This window comes from Ambystoma mexicanum, chromosome 9 (genome assembly GCF_040938575.1).
Source record: "Ambystoma mexicanum isolate Mex_15411 chromosome 9, UKY_AmexF1_1, whole genome shotgun sequence".
Taxonomy (NCBI): domain Eukaryota; kingdom Metazoa; phylum Chordata; class Amphibia; order Caudata; family Ambystomatidae; genus Ambystoma; species Ambystoma mexicanum.
In genome coordinates, this window is record NC_090931.1 from 428994184 (window position 1) to 429012488 (window position 18305).

The 18305-nt window shown below is 46.9% G+C and overlaps 1 protein-coding gene across 1 annotated transcript in view; it reads right to left on the reverse strand.

Moving 5' to 3' along the window:
- LOC138488129 (complement factor B-like) overlaps window positions 1-18305 on the reverse strand; it is a 1604240-nt gene that overhangs the window by 226225 nt on the left and 1359710 nt on the right. The window lies entirely within an intron of this gene.

The window sequence follows — 18305 nt, forward strand, 5'->3', positions numbered from 1 at the left end:
AAGAAGATGGACCAGAGAGTCGATAAAGTATCGGCTACAGGGATTGGAGGCCAACCAATCATTGGTCATTACCTTAAAAACACAGATCGACACCCAACTGTCTTCCCTGGAGAAGGACGAGCAAATGCATGATTTTGAGAACAGGGAAAGGAGAAATAACCTGAGGTTCTTCGGCCTTCCGGAGGCGGAGGGGGAATCGGAGAGGGACATATGTTGAGCGGTCAAAGATGTGATCCGCCTCCTGTTCGGAAACAATGCAATAAAGAACCCCACTATTGACAGGGCCCATTGGGCGGGGGCCAAGCCGGGGGCCCGCGTTCCATCCTCGTCCGATTCCACTACTATGCCGAAAAGGTGCAAATCTTGGAGGAAGCCAGGAAAGCCAATACCATCACATATAACAATGCGACAATAACAGTCTTTCAGGACCTTTTTGCGTTCACCCTGGCCAGACGATGGATGTGTGGCCCACTGACACAATGCCTATGGTAGAAGGGAATCCGATACCAATGGGGCTACCCCTTTTCTCTTTCATTAGAATACATGGGCCAACAATCACGACTGGTCACCAAAGAGGACACTAAATGGGCGATCCGAGAGTATGTGGACATCGCAGAGTAGCAGAGACAGCCCACAGGGGAGGCGGCGAAAGGGAAAGCGGGAGAGAGAGCATGAAGGTCAGGAGAGGGATTCCGGGTTTGAGAAAGTATAAGAAACCGAACACTCCCTCGCCCCCCCCACAACGGCGGCCTAGGAGGTTCCAATGAGTGTAAAAGGCCACAGGCTGGGAAAAGGAAAACATGCCAGCATATGAACCAGTATCTGGTTCACACCCCCTGCTAACAGCAAGTATTGTTGGGGGGGGTAAACTGCCGAGTGATATTTTAACAATGTGACAATCATCACGGGGGGCTGGGGGATGTGTGGGAGAGGAGTTTTTTATGGATTGGGGGAGAAGTTGTGGGGGGCTCTACCCAAACAGTGTTTATAAGGAAGGGCCCAGAGGGAACAGGCAAACTGGTGGTCAAGTCAAGCACCAGGAATGGTCGAACGTTTTGGCTGGGCGCCGGAGAGGTGGGAGGAGAGAAAAGGCTGACCTATTACCCGTCTTGGATAAAGGCTCTCTAAACGTCAGGGGTATATACTCACCTACAAAGAGATCCCAAAGAGATCCCTCCTAAGTAGAGAATTCAGGCGAGCAGAATTGGACCTGCTCTTTCTCCAGGAAACTCACTGGGCGAGGGGAAAAGAACCAGGCATTCGGGGAGGAGGGATAGGGGATGTCTACCAAGCCTCTTACAAGACCAAAAAGAGGGGAGTGGCGATTGTTATGGCTAACGACTTGGGCTTCAAGATAGAGGCTTCAATTAAGGACCCGGAGACATGATATTTGTTCATCAGAGTGGAATTACAGGAGACCCCCTCACACTTGGAGTGATCTATGGGCCGAATGAGGGTCAAGTGCCTTTTTGGGAGGGGGCCAGAGAGAAACTGAGACTATTCATGGAGGGTACTCTTATAGTGGTGGGGATTTCAACATGGTATTGGACCCGGCTAGAGATAGGAAAAGAATGTCATCACAAACAACTACGGCAACAGACGACTGCACGTCACGGGGCTTCCACAGAGTCAACCTTGACCTGGGTCTACTGGACACTCTCCCTAGCCCAGCCATGGGGGATCCCCCTTACACATATTACTCAAAAATCCATGAAACATTTTCAAGAATCGACTATATCCTGATGGAATGCGCCCTACTCGCCCATACCCAAAACCTGCGGGTGGATCCGGTCCCTTGGTCGGACCATGACCTAGTATGAGTCACATTGAGGCGGGTTGGGGTCACCTGCAAAGGGGAAGATGGAAATGTAATGATGCTCTTTTGAAGGACACGGTAACAGCCGAAACGGTGTTGGAAAACATAGTAGAATACTTTGAATTGAACGATAATGGGGAGTTTAGCCCACATATCCTATGGGACGCCTTTAAAGCCACCATCCGAGGGGTGCTCATAAAAATAGGGGCACAAAAGAAAAGGGAAAGGGAAAGCCAGGAAAAGGCCCTACGAGAAAAAATAGCACAAATACAACTGGGATGGGTATCCAGTGGTACTATCACCCCGGAGCAGGCAGCGAGCCTAGACCAGTATAAGACCCAATTGTGGGACCTGGTGTTGAGCAAGACCGAAAAGAACCTCCTATTCCTCAAACCGAAATACTATGAAAAGGGGAACAGGGTGGAAAGGATATTGGCGTGGAAACTAAGGGAGGCCCAGAAAGTAAAATGGTTAATACCATGAAAACGGATCAGGGGGCACTGAGTTATGACACCCTCGGTATAGGGGGGGGGCATTTAAGCATTACTATGAACGATTGTACAAATTGGAATCCAATGGGGATGAGACCCTAATAGAAGACTTTCTAACAAAGCTACCCATATCGGGTCTAACGCGGGACCGTGCCGAAAGACTAGAGGCCGCGGTATCAGAGGAAGAAATCACCCAGGCAATAAAGGCGATGAAGGGAGGTACAACATTGGGGGAAGATGGGTTCTCTGTGAAGTTTTTCAAACTGTATCGGTCCACTATGTCTCCACACCTAGCAAGGGTCTTTAATGCAGTTCTCGAGGGGGAAAACCTGCCAGAGACAATGATGGGAGCCAATATAGTGGTACTACCTAAAGAGTGCTCCTCCTAACGCTCAATCTCCTTGCTGAACATGGATGTCAACATTTTGGCAAAAGTGATTGGTAAGAGATTGGAGGGGATCATGCCTACCCTGGTCCATGGAGACCAGGTCGGCTTCATTAACGGGCGTCAGGGGTCGGATAATATCCAGAAGACCACTGACTTAATGCACTATGCGCAGGGGTCTGAACTCAATGCCGGCCTGCTTTCCCTTGACTCAGAGAAAGCTTTCGATAGAGTGGAATGGAGGTATATGGCAGTTCTCCTACAGAAAATGGGATTTGGGGAACACATGAGAAAGTGGGTGGGAGCGCTATACAGGGCTCTTATGGTGAGAGTGCAGGTGAATGGGGAGCTGTCGGCCCCCTTCAGCCTTACAAGGGGTACAAGACAGGGGTGCCCTTTATCCCCTCTGATATACGCTCTCACGATGGAACCTCTGGCGATAACCGTGAGGAACCACCCAGGAATACAGGGAATTCAAAGGGGACAGGTCGAATTCAAACTCTCCCTGTTTGTGGACGATATCTTGGGGTATCTGGTTGACGCCCCAGTGACACTTCCGGTCCTGCTCTCATTAATCTATACCTTCGGAGTCTTCTCAGGCCTAAAAATGTATAAATCTAAATCTATTCTGCTGCCTCTTCAAGCAGCCGATCCAGACCTAGATGCAGTGAATAGCTTCTTAGGGGTCAAAGTCCAATCCAATACCTGGGAGTGCAACTGACTAGAAACCTGGCGTCGCTGGAAATAGATAACTTTGGCACGTTGCTGTCCACCATTAAAGCAGACTTGAACCGGTGGGGCGACATGATTTTATCATGGTACGGCTGTATGATAGTGGTAAAGATGAATGTTCTGCCGAGACTCTTATACCTCTTTACAGCATTCCCCACGAAGGTACCGGATTCAACTTTTAAAGAGCTCCAGATAGCAGTGCAAAAATGTATAAGGCAGGGCAAGACCGCAAGGAACAAACAATCTACTCTTACCCTTCCCAGGGAGGAGGGGGTCTTCGGCCCTCCAGACTTCCGACTATTCTATAAAGCACCCCAGCTCAGGGTGTTTTTGGAATACATGCAGGACGAACTGGGTACATACTGGACTTACCTGGAGGGTATTTGCACGCACCCGGTCAAAGTGAGGGATCTGTTATGGGGCCCCCATAAAGACATACCGAGCAAACTACTCGACCATCCCAACCTGGAAGTGCTGTGGTCCCTGTGGAGGGAGTGGGGGAAACACACAGAGAACCTATCATCATGGCCCTCCCCAATGGTGTCTCTCTGGGGTCCCATTATAAGACTGGGAGACAAGGGTTTCCGCTACTCGCAAGACTGGTCAGAGAAAGGGCTGGAAAGAGTAGAACAGCTGTTCCAAGAGGGGGAATTCCAACCTTATGAGGCAGCAGTAGAGGTTCTGGGAGCTGGTAAAATTCACAGTATTTGAGTATCTCCAGTTGAAAGGACTCCTGAATGGTCAAAAGTGGGGAGTGAAATTGAAAAGACCGCTAACCCCAAAAGTATTAAACTTGGCCAACACGCAGAAAGGGATGGTGTCCAAACTGTACAAGGTTATGAACATCAGTGATAAAAAACATAAGCAAGGATTTCAAGAATATTGGAATGAGCTAGCAGGGGAGGAACCTACAGAGGAGGTGTGGGGTAAACAAAATAGCATTTCATGGCAATCTCTTTACGGCCGTTATGGAACATAATTTCAAGGTACTCCAGGGAAGGCACAGAGACCCTCTCAAGATATCTAAGATGTTTGCAGGGGCATCCCCATTGTGCCAGAAGTGGTGCTGCCAGGTTGGTTCGAGGGGACATTTGTGGTGGTATTGCCCACGTGTACAAGCTTCCTGGGAGAACCTACAGGGGTGGATGGCTGAGGTCATAGGGGAATCACTCCCGCAAGACCCACTACAAATGTTACTGGGGATTCCACCAAGAGACTCAGAGACATATAGGTACCCCAGGATGTGGGAGACAATGCTGCGGGCGGGGCGGGTAGCTCTGGCCCAGAAGTAGAAAAGTGCAATGATCCCTAATAAGAATGATTGGTTGAATAAATTGAAAAATATGTTTTTGATGGATAAACTGACGGCAATGGTGAATGATGAGGTGGGCACATTCACGACTGCCTGGGATGGGGTCAGACAAAAATTAGGGTTGGGATGTGCATTAGTGGAGGGGTGTTTCCGACCCTCCAAGGAAGGGGGGAGTGATTGTGCAAGACATCCATTACCCGCCGTAATAGCATTTCTGATAATTGTATCTGCTTGGATTCACATGCTGTGCATATGGTCCCACATCCAGTGGTAACCGCAGAGTATTGCATCTTGTCTTTCGGGGACCGAAAGGGGACGTCGGCATAGGCGTGTTTGTAACACTATCCCTATCGTGACATGTAGTGTACCCAAAATCCCTCACGTGCCAAGGTCCCTCCGATTGTATTTTTTCTGCCATGAGGGAGCCCAAGGCTATTGTGAGTGAGTACATAAAGAGAGAAAGTAGTAAGACGTCTATGTTCCTTCCACCCGAGCGGGGAGGCATTGTGGGCGCATGGGAATCTAATCAGATACAGTCATCAGAAATGCTATTACGGTGAGTAATGTATGTCTTCTGATGCTTGTTAATCTGCTTAGAATCACATGCTGTGCATAGACTAGCGAGCAGTACCCAGAGTTGGAGGTGGGTCGTGAGAAGGAACAGTAGTGAAAAGATGTCCTAATACTGCTTGTCCCACCTGAGAATCAGGTCTAGAATGAGTGTCTAGGCAATAGTGTTTTGTAAAGGTGTGTACAGAACTCCAGGTTGCCTCCTTGCAAATGGACTGAAGGGGAACGTTTGCAATGAATGCTATGGAAGCCCCAGTGCCCCGAGTAGAGTTTGCTCTAGGCTTGAAGGGCAGTTCTCTGTTAGCAAGAGTATAACATAGTGTGATCCATTTGACAATCCACCTTGAGATAGCTGATTTAGAGACAGGATCCCCTTCTCTACCAGCTGCTACTGAAACGAAAAAATGGTTTGTCTTCCTCAGTGGTTTTGTTCTTTCCAGGTAAAACATGACTGCCCTCCGCACATCTAGTGTGTGTAGGCTTCTTTCGTCCATGCTAGTGGGATTCTGGAAGAAAGTGGGTAATTCAATAGATTGGCTCACATGAAAATTCAAGATGAATTTAGGCGCAAATCTGGGATGAGTGTGCAGAACCACCTTATCTCTGTGGACTGTAACAAATGGTTTAGAACTGAAAGGGCCTGTAGTTCGCTAACCCTTCTAATAGAAGTGATAGCCACTAGGAAGGCCGTCTTATAAGTAAGGTCTTTTAGACTTGCTTTATGAATTGGTTCAAAGGGAGGCCCCATGAGTCTGGTCAAAACCACATTTAGATCCCATCCGGGAGCTGGGTTAGAAATGGGGGGGGCGGTGGATTCTCTTAACCTCTTCCATAAAAGCCTTAATAACAGGTGTTTTCCACCACAACACTTTCTGTTGTGATGTAGTGTAGACTGATAGAGCAGCTAGATGAACCGTTAGGGAATTAAAAACCAAACCTCTAACAAATGAGTTAGGTACAACACAATGTGGGTAGGTGAGCAGTCACTGAGTTTGACGCCCTTGGTTTTACACCAGATGACAAAGTGTTTCCACTTAATGGAATAGCAATAACGTGTGTTAGGTTTTCTAGCCTCCCTGAATATGCCCATGCATCTCTAGAGGAAGTTGAAGGTATCCAAACTCTATGACCTTAGGAGCCAGGCAGCTAAGTTCAGAGTTTGCGTGCATGGATGTAGTGTCTCCCCTCTGTCCTGAGACAACATGTTGTACGGGCAGGGTAGTCTCATGGGGGGGGGCATTTCCATTAGATGAGCGAACAAGGGTTGGCGGGCCCACATAGGGGCCACCAAAATCATGGTAACTGGTTCCTGGTGCATCTTGTGCAGTATCTTGTTGAGTAGGGGAGTCGGGGGGAAAAGCGTAGACAAATTGCCCTGACCATGTTATCCAGAGTCTGTTCCCCTTAGAGCCGTTCTGGGGGTACCTGGAGGCGTAATCTTGCCATTTGTATTTTATGGGCAGTGGGAAATCTCTGCTGAGCACGTCCGCTAGAAGATTGAGTTCTCCTGGAATGTGTTGGGACAGTAGGAACATCTTGTGTGTGAGAGCCCACATCCAAATGTTCTGGGACAGCTTGGATAGCCCTGCAGAGTGTGAGACCCCCTGTTTGTTTAGGTTATACATGGCTGTGGTGCTGTCTGTCAGGGCCAGGACTGTCTTCGCCTGTAGCTGTGTCTGAAAGGCCTTCAGTGCTTTGAATACTGCTAGCAGCTCTAACATATTTATATGTAGGATGCTACTTGTGGGGACCGCACTCCATGCGCTGTCTGCTGAAGCAGGTGAGTCCCCCACCCTGTGAAAGATGCGTCTGTCATGATAGTGGCTTCTACTGCAGGAGTGGTGAAGGTCTTCCCCTTCAAGAGGGTTTCCCTCGAACAGCACTGCAGAGAGAGAGAGAACAAGGGCTGACGGGATAACTACCAGATCTTCCCATTGACGGCTGGCCTGGCACCATTGACTGTTGAGCCACTCTTGCATGGGACGCATGCGAAGCCGAACGCAGGGAACTAAGTGAATGCATGACGCCATCATACCTAGCAAGCGCAGGGCTTTGCGTACCGTCACTTCCAGACTGGCTACATATTGAGGGATCTGAGAAAGCATGTTCTGAACCCTCTCGTTGGAGGGGAAACGAGGCCATCCTTTGTCCGAATCAGAGCCCCTAGAAATTGCTTGACTTGACTGGGGTTTAAGCTGGATTTCTTCTCGTTGATGGAGAATCCCAGACTGAAAAGGAGGTCTATTGTCTTCTGAGTATTCACTAGGCACGTTTCGTAAGAGTCCCCTGTTATGAGCCAGTCATCGAGGTTAGGGTAAACAGGGACGGATAGTCTTCTGCACAGGTGTGCTGCTGCTACTGCCAGGACCTTCTTAAACACCCTTGTTGCTGAGGCAATGCCGAAGGGGAGTACTTTGAATTGATGGTGCCTGTCCTCTATCATGAACCTTAGATATTTTCTGTGCGCTGGCAACATTGAAATATGAAAGTATGCATCTTTCATGTCCAATGTTGCCATGTAATCCCCCTGTTTTAAGAGTGGGATTACATCCTGCAGGGTTACCATACGAAACTTTTGAGGTTTGACAAATTTGTTCGTTTGGCGCAAGTCTAACACAGGGCACATGGTGAGATCCTTTTTTGGTACAAGGAAGTACACTGAATAAATACCCTTGTTTAACTCAAGAATAGGGACGGATTCTATGGCGTCCTTCCCAGAAAAGCCTCTACTTCTTGTATTAGGGTTCGCAGATGGTGTGGCGTCAGGCGTCGTGCTCTGGGCGGTCTGAATTGTGGTGGTCGTGTGAATTCCATACAGTACCCGTGGGCGACCGTTTTTAGAACCCACTGGTCTGATGTAATGAAAGGAAAGATGTTAAGCGCCCCCTGACCGGGGTGACATGGGAGGGGACCTGGATCCATATGTCATTTCTGACCAGAGGCTGTGGCTCCCCTGGAGTTGGGGCCTCTGCCTCTGCCTTTCCCGCTTTGCTGACCCCTAGGTGGATAGTTGGCGAGGTGCTGGATGTTTGTCCTGAGTTCCAGGTGTTTCCTGTATTGTACATGTTTTGTGTGGAACAGGATTGCCTCGAAGGGACCTTGGGAACCGCTTCCCCTCTGGGGGGAGTGTTTTTGTGTGATTTGCTGAAGGGACTTAAGAGTCTTGTGCTCTTTTTGGCAGTCTCTAGAGCATCGTCGACTGCTTTACCAAAGAGATTCGACTCCTCGATAGGTTTATTAATAAGAGTTGCTTGGGTCTCTGGCTTGAAGCCAGAGTTTTCAGAGCCAAGAGTGTCGTTTGAGCAGGGTGCCCTAAGCTAGGGATCTTCCTGCCGTCTCTGCAGTATCCTGAGTGTTTTTATTACATATTGGTTGACCTGCCTGCCCTCGGCTACGATGGTGAGTAATTTGGTTCATGCGGGTTCAGCCACCTCCTGGAGACCTTCTTGTATAAGGTTCCACTGTGCATCGGCATAACTGGCAAGCAAAGTAATAGTGATTGCTATGCGCGTGGTAAAAGCAGCCGCCATGGTAATTCGCTTACCCAAGGCATGCAATCTTTTTGGTTCCTTATCGGGAGGTGCCTCTCCCGTAGCAAGGGGTACTCCTGCCCGTTTCCGGGTGCTGGTAACCACTAGGGAGTCGGGGGTGGCGTGGCCTTTAATATATGTAGGGTTAGTAGGTGATGGATTTACTGCCCTAGTCTGGGCTGATGTGACCAGGGAAGGAGCCAATCTCCTTTTAATGGAATTCAGGAGAGGTATGGCTTGGCTGGAGGGGGTGGGGTTATTTAGGAATATCCTCCACGAAATCTTGTTCAGGTAGGGCCTCCTGGGTGGCGATTTTAAAATAATCTGCCGCCTTTCTTAAGATGGCATGGAATGCCATCTGATCGTCCACTGGGGAAGTCTGGCGGGCCAGAGTAGAGGGAGGGGAATCCAAACATAGGACATCTGTGTCCTGGTCGTGAGTAGGGAGTGCCCATGGTTCCGTCTCAACGTGGTGAGTGTCTTCCCAGCCTTCCGTGGAATCCGCCTGGTCATCCACAGTGTAGTCTTGTAGGAAGGTAGTATCCTCTTCCTCATCATAAATGTCCTGATAAGTGTCCATCTGTATCTCAGCTTCTGGGTGGACAGAAGTGGAATGTTCTTGAGAAGGTCCAAAATTCCTAGGAAATTTAGAAACAGGCACAAAGGAAGGGCACTCCCAAGGTCTCTTGGGGTAGGTTGCTCTGAAAGTGAAACAAACTTTTCCAAACGGTCCATGCACCCTTCAAATTTTTCTTTGGTCCATTTAGATGAACCAGAAGGGACAAAGGGTGGAACATTTTCATTTTCCTCCCTATGGCGCCGAAATTTGTTTCCAATAGAGCTAGCTAAAGGCTCCTTACTCTCCTCGTAGTCCTCTTGAGCATCAGGGTGTTGCGGTGCATCTTTCGACGTGTCCGTGGCCCGCTCTTTGTGCTTTGTTGTGTCTTTAGCCTTCAGCCCCACTGCCGAAGCAATCATAGCAATGCTTTCGGTGATGTCCTGCAAAGTGGGGCATGCCCTATGACTAGGAGGCCTAGCAGTAGATTTCTCTACTACCGGGCGACTAGTAGGCCTAATGGTAGATGTTTACCCTACCAGGGCCTTAGAGGGCGTCGAAGCATTAGCCGAGCACGCTTCGATGACTGAATGTGGTTTGGAGGTAGTGCCCTTACCTTTTGAAGGCCCAGTCACAATACGCTGCTGCGGGCAAGGCTGTTGATCTTGAAGATCAGAGGATTCCGTTGAAATTTTCGGTGGTCCTGTTGGCGCTTTCGCCCGTTTCTGCGGTACTGTCGAAACCAGGGTAGGGGTTGTGTGTTTAGTGTGGCGATCTTGTACGCCCTTCTCGCCGGGTGTTTTCCCCATAGCGTGACTCACCTCAGGCCTAGCGGGGTCGGGGACGGGTGTGGCAGACCTAGAGGTGTCCGTTGTGAGGTCGATGGCATCCGGCATGGATGCCTGGTCATCACTAATACCCCTGTCACTTTTGACGGGTGCAGCGGTGGGGGAAGAAGATCCAGCCCGTGACATGCCATAGGCGGGCCACCGCTTAACACGGCGCTCCTTAAGCCTTTTGGGTCGAAGGAGTCTACAGGCCACGCGCTGCGCTTCGTCGTGGTCAAAGGGTAAGCAATTATTGCCCTTATCGTGCTCGTTCTTCCAAGGGTATCTGGCCCTGCAACAGGGGCAAAACCTAAATGGTATCCTTTCCATAGCAAAAGGTAATAAAGGCGATGACCAGACCTAGAGGGCAAAGAGGGGGAAAGAGGAGAGACATACCTGAACGGATATGACCACCCTGACCCCACTCTCCCTACTGTGTAGGCCGGCCAGAGGGCCCAGCCATGTGGAGGGCTCCATTGCCGGAGATTAGGCATCGAAGTCCACTGCAGTTTTAGGCATTGAAAGTCCCCCCTTGTTTTCGGCGTAGCACAGGAAGCACTGTTGAAGTTCCTATCTGGGGAAAATCGATAGACCAGGACAGGGGAAAATTGATAGACCAGGATATAACAATGTCTCTTATAAAAGAGCTCTGCAATAGGGCGACCAGTTATCTGGGTGGAAGAAAACAATCTGAGGGACCTCGGCGCGTGAGGGATTTTGGGTATACTACACGTCACGATAGGCATAGTGTAACAGACATGCCTATGCCGACGTCCCCTTTCGGTCCCCGAAAGACAAGATGCAATACTCTGCAGTTACCACTGGATGTCTGACCATATGCACAGCATGTGATTCTAAGTAGATTAACAAGCATCAGAAATAGGGGGTACCCAGAAGGGCGATACGCCAAAGATGAATCCAAGAACTGGGAATACAGTCCCCAGATGGGGAGTTTAACTCACAATGACGAGTCACCGATCTGTTTGATTGAACTGTTTGATTAAGTTGTACAAGAAACCACCATTGTTTGTTTGCTATGGGGGCAGGGGGAGAGGGGAGGGGACAAGTGTTGTTCATGAGGACTGGTAAAGCTTCACAATGATATGTAAACATGGTCCTTGTTTTGAATGTTAAAATGCCAATAAAAACAAAAGTTTACAATAAAAATTATGGGGGATACATTCCCCTGTGGAGTGTTATGGTTATGAAATCATGATGTCTGAAGAGAAGGAAACATTTCTCAAATGGTATTCAGAAACTTGTAAGTGTGTTTTTGATTTTAGGAGGGAGCTACAAACCTATTGCTGTGAAGGTGTAAATATTTTTAGAATAGCCTGTAACATTTTTTGAGACGTTATCATCAAGCTGACCCTCAATTGGCACCTTCTGAACCCAGACATTACAGAGCTGGTAAAATATGACAGCTATGTAGAGCCCTTCACCTTTATTACGTTAGCTAGCATGAGTATGAATACATACAAACAGTTGTTTTTTAGAGCCGGAAACAATAGCCTCCGTACCATCAGATCTGTACCACGGCAAACAATAATGCTTCTCCACACCTTCCATTTTGTGGTTGATATTTGTGTCCGATCAGGAAAATGTACCTATACAACATGCCCTGCACAGAGGGCAGAACACGATTGGCCCCTATTTTCTAGATGGTTGTGCTTCTTTAAATGGGGAGACCCTGGCCTATGAACTTAACAGATGTTATTTTCATGGGTGCACCGTTGCTATAATAAAGAGGACTAGAATACCCTAATGGACTGTACCTAGGACCATTTACATAGAAGAACGCTTTTAAAAAAGAATGTTCTTGAGAACCGAGGTTTACGCATTATCACGGTTTGGGAGCAGGAGTGTGCAGAGATGTTGAAAAACGATGAGGGGTTAAACATTTTTCTCAAGCAGAAAAATCTACCAGAACCTCTAGAACCGCTCTTTTTGGCAGGAAGACTAATGCTGTCAAGCTCTACCACGAAACAGCACCAGGTGAAAAGGTATATTACTCTGACTTTACTGTCTCTACCCCTTTGTCAACAACTGAAACCCCTACCCACTAGTGCAGCCCTTGCATCATCTATGAAGATTTTGGGGATATTAAACAGTATTTTGGCTTTATCAAATGCCTGGTGTACCCACCTAAGAAACTCTATTTTCTGGTGCTCCCACAGCTGGTTTCTCAAAAGTTAATGTTCCCTCTATGTATGACCTGCAGGAAGTCAAAACAAACTGAATAATCCACACACAGTGATGAGGTACCTGGTCCACTGTTGAGTCAGAAATGGCCTTGCAGAAAGGATATTGGTAGGGGAGGATTCATGAAATATGGCATTTTGAGAAGGTCACTGTAAAACTGTTTTAAGGTTACACAAGCTTGTTCCTGCACGATAAACAGGAGGCCTCAGGATACCCTGAGAGTTATAAGGACCTCACCTCCCAGCAGCATTACATGCAAGAGTATTACAAACATCAGGGGATCCGGTCGTGACCCGAATTCATTGAGAATAACCCCTGCAGGCGTCACTTACCTAAACTATATTCAAATTCCTTGTGGGGTAAATTTGCGCAGAGAACCTGTCTCCCAAGCACAACAATCATAACCAATCCTGAGGAACTAACCGCTTACCTTTTTGACGGTGGCTCTAACATTTCAAGCCTCTGCTGGAAGTATGCTGAAGAGTACCCGATGTGTTCCAACAACATTAACATTTTCATTGCCTGTTTCACAACTGCCCAAGACCGTTCAGAGTTATACAATGTAACGGATGCCCTCCAAGAGCACTGTTTGTACCATGATACCGACGTTGTCATTTTTGTCAGTGCCCGCCGAGGAGAAACCCCTGTTGGGTTATTATCTGGGTGATTTAACAATCAAATTAGCTCTGAGTGAACACATTGTAAAATTTGTTTCTGCAGCTCCCAAAACGTATTCATATTGGACATCCACTGGGGCTGTCTGTATGAAGGTAAAAGGCATCACTTTGAATGTTAGTAACAGTATGCAAATCAATTCTGATAGCTTGAAGGAGTTAGTGCAGGAGTACTCTTTAAAAAACGGCGACCAAAACTATTGTGGTCCAGTAGCCCCCCATAGTGTGTGAGAAATAACAATGGGAGATTATTACCCAAATGCTACAAAAAACTTTGAGGGTAGTCTTTGATAAGCGTGTGCTTACAGATGAACAAGACATTACACTACGGCTATTAAAAGGGGAGCATCGCATACAATGGACACAAGGTTACACCACCAATTGCATGCATATTAGCGGGACCTTTTAGCTGCAGTAAAACTATTTTAGTAAACAGCTTTTAGAAAATGCCCACGTGGCTATGACGAGGATGCCAAATAACAATGCGTGGTTCTATGCATGCTGCCAACGCCTGTATAATGAGTTGTCTGCTAAACTACCTCATCTGAAATTTGTGGAAGGTTTACAAGATTCCCTGAATGACAATCGTTTGCTACCTCCAGACCTTTTAAATATGATCATCGTAGATGATTTGATGATGGAGGGCGAGCATAGCTCCGAGCTGGAAAAAGCATTCACTCAGTATTCGCACCACTGTAACCTTAGCATCTGTTACATTGTTCAGAATGTATTCTACAGGGAAAGGGCAACTGTTCAATAACATTAAACACTAGTTATATAGTTCTGTTTAAGAACCCTAGAGATAAACAACAGCTTGCTGTCCTAGTGAGACAAATGTAGCCGGGTAACAACCTATTTTTCTTGGAGGCTTTTATTTATTTATTTATTTTGGATTTGTAGAGCGCACTACAGCCCACGGAATCGAAGCGCTATAAGGATATTTAAGATTGCTTACTTGAGGGGTACAGGAAGCAGCCCACATATAGATGCTTGATACCATTTGCTTGGTTACAGTCGGTTTGGTTACATGCTAGAGGATACAATGCAAAGTACAGTGGATAGGCAGAATAATGGTAACATATATATTGCATAGCCTATAGGACAGGACCATTCAAAATACAGTAGTTGGGCTAAAGAATGGTTACATGTATGGTACATATTGCGATGGGAGAGGCCCTTCCAGTCAAACAACCTAGTATTTATGGCCTTGCGAAAGCTGCATGAGAGTCAATGGTCCTGTTTTGGGCTGGGAGAGTGTTCACAGAAGGTCACGGCCATGGTTGGGAAGCTATACCCTCCTGCACGCACTCTGCGTGTGTGAGGAACAGTAATCAGATTAGCATAGGCAGACCTCGACGGTCTGGATGTGGTCTGTCTGGTGATCCTTTGTGTAAGGTACAAGGGTTCCAAGCCATGAAGGCATTTGTGTGTGAGAGCAAGTGTTTTGAAGATAATCCTTTCCTTAACGGGTAACCAGTGTACCTGTCTTCTGATTACAGAAATGTGGTCCCTACGAGGGGTGCCTGTTGCGGCCCTCAAGGCATTATACTGAGAAATCTGGAGTTTAGGTAGATTCTTTTGTGAGGTCCCAACAAAGAGGGTATTGCAGTAGTCCAACCTAGAACCAATGATGGCCCTAGCTATGGTGATGCAGTTCTGTTGAGAGAGAAATGGCCTAACTGCATTGATCAGTTTAGAATTATATTCTGCCGAGGATGCAACGCATTGACCTGCCTATCAATGGTAAGGCTAGGTTCGAGATACACGCCCAGTGTCTTATTACTTGTGAAGCTGTGATGGGAATGTTGTCAATGGTAAATGAGCAGTACTCCTTGTCCAGCTTGCCCAATGTAGAATGGTATCCAACCAACAGGAGTTCTGTTTTTTCGCTATTGAGGCATAGCCAGTTTTAGCCATCCAGGCTTGAATTGTGGAGTAGATGAAATTAAGGGTGTTCAAATCATTTGAGTAGTCACCCGTGAGTGGGGTGAGCACCTGTGTGTCATCTGCATAATTGGTATATGAGGTGTCCAGGACGTCAAGGATACTGAACAAGGGTCTAGTGAATAGGTTATAAAGGTTCTTAAGGGTAGGGGCTGTGCAAGATCCCTTTTGAAGACGTGACCCTGAAACCTTATGGTTATCTATTGGTGAATTTTAAAACAAACACTTTAGAGGGTTACAGGCTGCGGGCTAGTCTTTTCCCACCTGATCTACCTGTGTAAAACACCGGTAAAAAAATCTTTTCTCATTAGTCCCAGTGACGAGGCACCATGACGGCACGTGTACGAATGAACTTTGCTCTCCTTAAAATACTAGTAACAGCACCACCACAACAACGAAAAGTCATTCTGTGCTCAGCTTCTGATGATCTAGTATCGGCGATAGCTGAGATTGCCTTCAACGCCATAAGGGGAATATTTCACAATCCAACGGCTAGTTAGGAGCCTTAAAAAAGGAAAAATGTCTCCTCAAGAAGCTGGGTAACAGTAGGTCATCCCTAAAAGTTGCAAGTCAACTTTTTCAAACAATCCAGGAGGTTCATAGGCTCACTACTAGGCTTTTATTTGCCTCTGATCGCTAGAGTTTTAGGGGTGGTTAATGGGGTACAATCAAAAGATGTATTTGGTTGACAAACCCTAGCTGGATAGTTTGAGTACCCAGAACTGTGAAGAACCTGATATTCGAAAATCAGCCACCCTAAGATTCTGCTCTGAAATGCAAGAGATTCTAAAACGCCATGATTTATCACACTACGACAAGGTGACCTGCTATTCAACTATTCTCCAAAAATGCTTAACATACTTTAGACAGGCCACAAATTAGAAGAATAAACTAACGTTGCACATGCCACAGAAGATCCTGCAACTAACGCCAAACCCCCCACATTTGCCACTGCTTCAGAACCCATTGTGGCAGAAGTTCTGGACACCATTACTGCCGTTACTGTAAAAATGCTGAACTCTTTCTAAACAAAATGGGGAGTGAAAAGGGTGTGTCAACATGGAACAACAAGGTTTTTTTAAAATTTAAATGAACAGTTGTCATGGGTTCAAACGTCCATGATCTAGTTCGCAGCATTACCAATCCTCAAGCCTTTGGAAAACACAAAATACCTAGAGGGTTGGAGCTGTTTATGAAGCCGCTGTCAATTTAAACATGCTTCCCACCTTAGTGGGAAATATGGGACATCGTGAGCTGCTCAAAACCTTAAAAGACTCTGAGGTTAAACCCCTGACACATTATGTTGATTCTCTAGACAACGCATTTAAGAAAAATATATAAAAAATAAAAAACGCAAAACAATCAGAGACTGGTTTAGTGTGTAAATGTGTTTTTAGTTTAAGAAAATCTTTAACAGCAGCAATATATGTATGTGCAGTTATGGTTAAGATGCTCAACCCACAGGAAGAGTATTTTCTGGGCAGCTTATGACTTTGGCGCCGTTTGATGAATCCTCACCAAACTTTGCAATAAAAGTATGTAGCCACCTCCAAATGATTATGCAAAGTTCGATGCGGTTTCGTCATGGGGAGGGGGGGCAAAGTTATAGGGGGTCCCAAAAAGTTTGAAATCCTCATAGACATAATGGAAAAAAAAGTGTACTCACGCCTACTGCCCACAATGCTGGATGGATTGGCACCAAAGATGGGATATGGCTATAAAAAAGCCAAGATATTTGGGGACATTGGTGGGATGTTCGTAAAAGTTTGAGGACATCCATGCATATTACTGCATGATAGAGTCAGTGAAAAGCTGTCTTTGAATGGTTTATAACTTTGGCTCCACTCAATGAAACAGCATGATATTCTGCAATATCATTTTAGATGCGACACCGAATAGTTCTGCAACGTTTGGTGCTGTTTCGCCAAGAAGGGGCAAAATTAGAGGGGGTTCCCAACATATTTGAAAGGCTTATGAATGTAGTGCCGTTTGAGGAATCTGCACAAAGGTTTTCAGAGAGATTTCAGACCCAAATGTGAATGTGTTTGCAAAGTTTTAATGACTTTTGTCAAGAGGGGGCAAAATTAGAGCGGGGGTCTCAACATTTTTAGATGGGTTATGTGAGAAACCTGAGGGTATTCTCTCAAGTAGTCCTCGAGAATTCCTTATTCAGGTGGCCAGGTAAGGGCTGGCACTCTCAGATCCCAACCCTGGGGGTGGATGAGCGAGGGAGGATCACTGGGGTAGGGTAGCCCGGGGTAAAACCCCAGGTGGGACGTGGTATTACACCACAGAAGAAGGAGAGGAAGACGAGATCCCTGAGACCTTTGTAGGTTGTACCACATCTTTCTCCCTTCCCCCCAATGGAGCTCCCTTGATAGAATCCAATCACCCCTACCCCTCTGGTAAACCAACAAGGAGCCTAAACCCTGTTACTCTCAAAAACCACAATTCCCAGAATCCTTGGTTTTCTGTTGCCTACACGGATATTCCCAATCATTCTTCTTCACGTCCCTCTGATAATTCATTTTCAAACACCCAATCTACCTTAACAAAATATCACGATCCCGGGTATCTCTATCTGCTGCACAGACCCTACAAAAACCACCCTTCTGAGATTACCACAAACCCCTCTAGCACAAGGGTTATAATCCCATACAACACCTTTTCATCTCTATATCCCGTAGGATACTCTAACACTCTACCCCCCCTTTCCAACCAAACACTTCCTTACATTATGACAGACAACGGACAAAATGCTGAAACATTTTTCCTGACATATCCCAACCCAAGGGTCAGGCAGGGTCAGGAAATTAACCAGAATCACACACACCTGACGGCCCTTTCTCTTCTCCACAGGGATAAAAGGTAGAACATCAGAAAGCACTTTGAGCAAGGCAGACCGCACGACTTGAGAGCTAACTCAGTCCGGCAGTTCAAAATGAGGCGAAAGATGGGGCGCGTTGAGAGGACACCAAGGGCAGAAGTGACCTTGCCCTTATCGACTGAGACCCGTGAAGCCTCAAGAGAAGGAATCGTAAGACCACGAATAATAGCCTGCGTGTGTTGCAGCAGATGTCAGCGGTACTGGGCGCCCCCTCTGCTGATATCCAACCCGGGGAGAGACGCATGGCCCAATGGTACCGGCCTTGACTCTACAGACAAGAAAGCAAAGCAGTTCATCACAATCAGTGAGTCGAGGGGAGAGCCGATAAAGAAACCAAACTGTGTTGAACGAAAGTAGCACGAGGCTAATTGAACTTGGA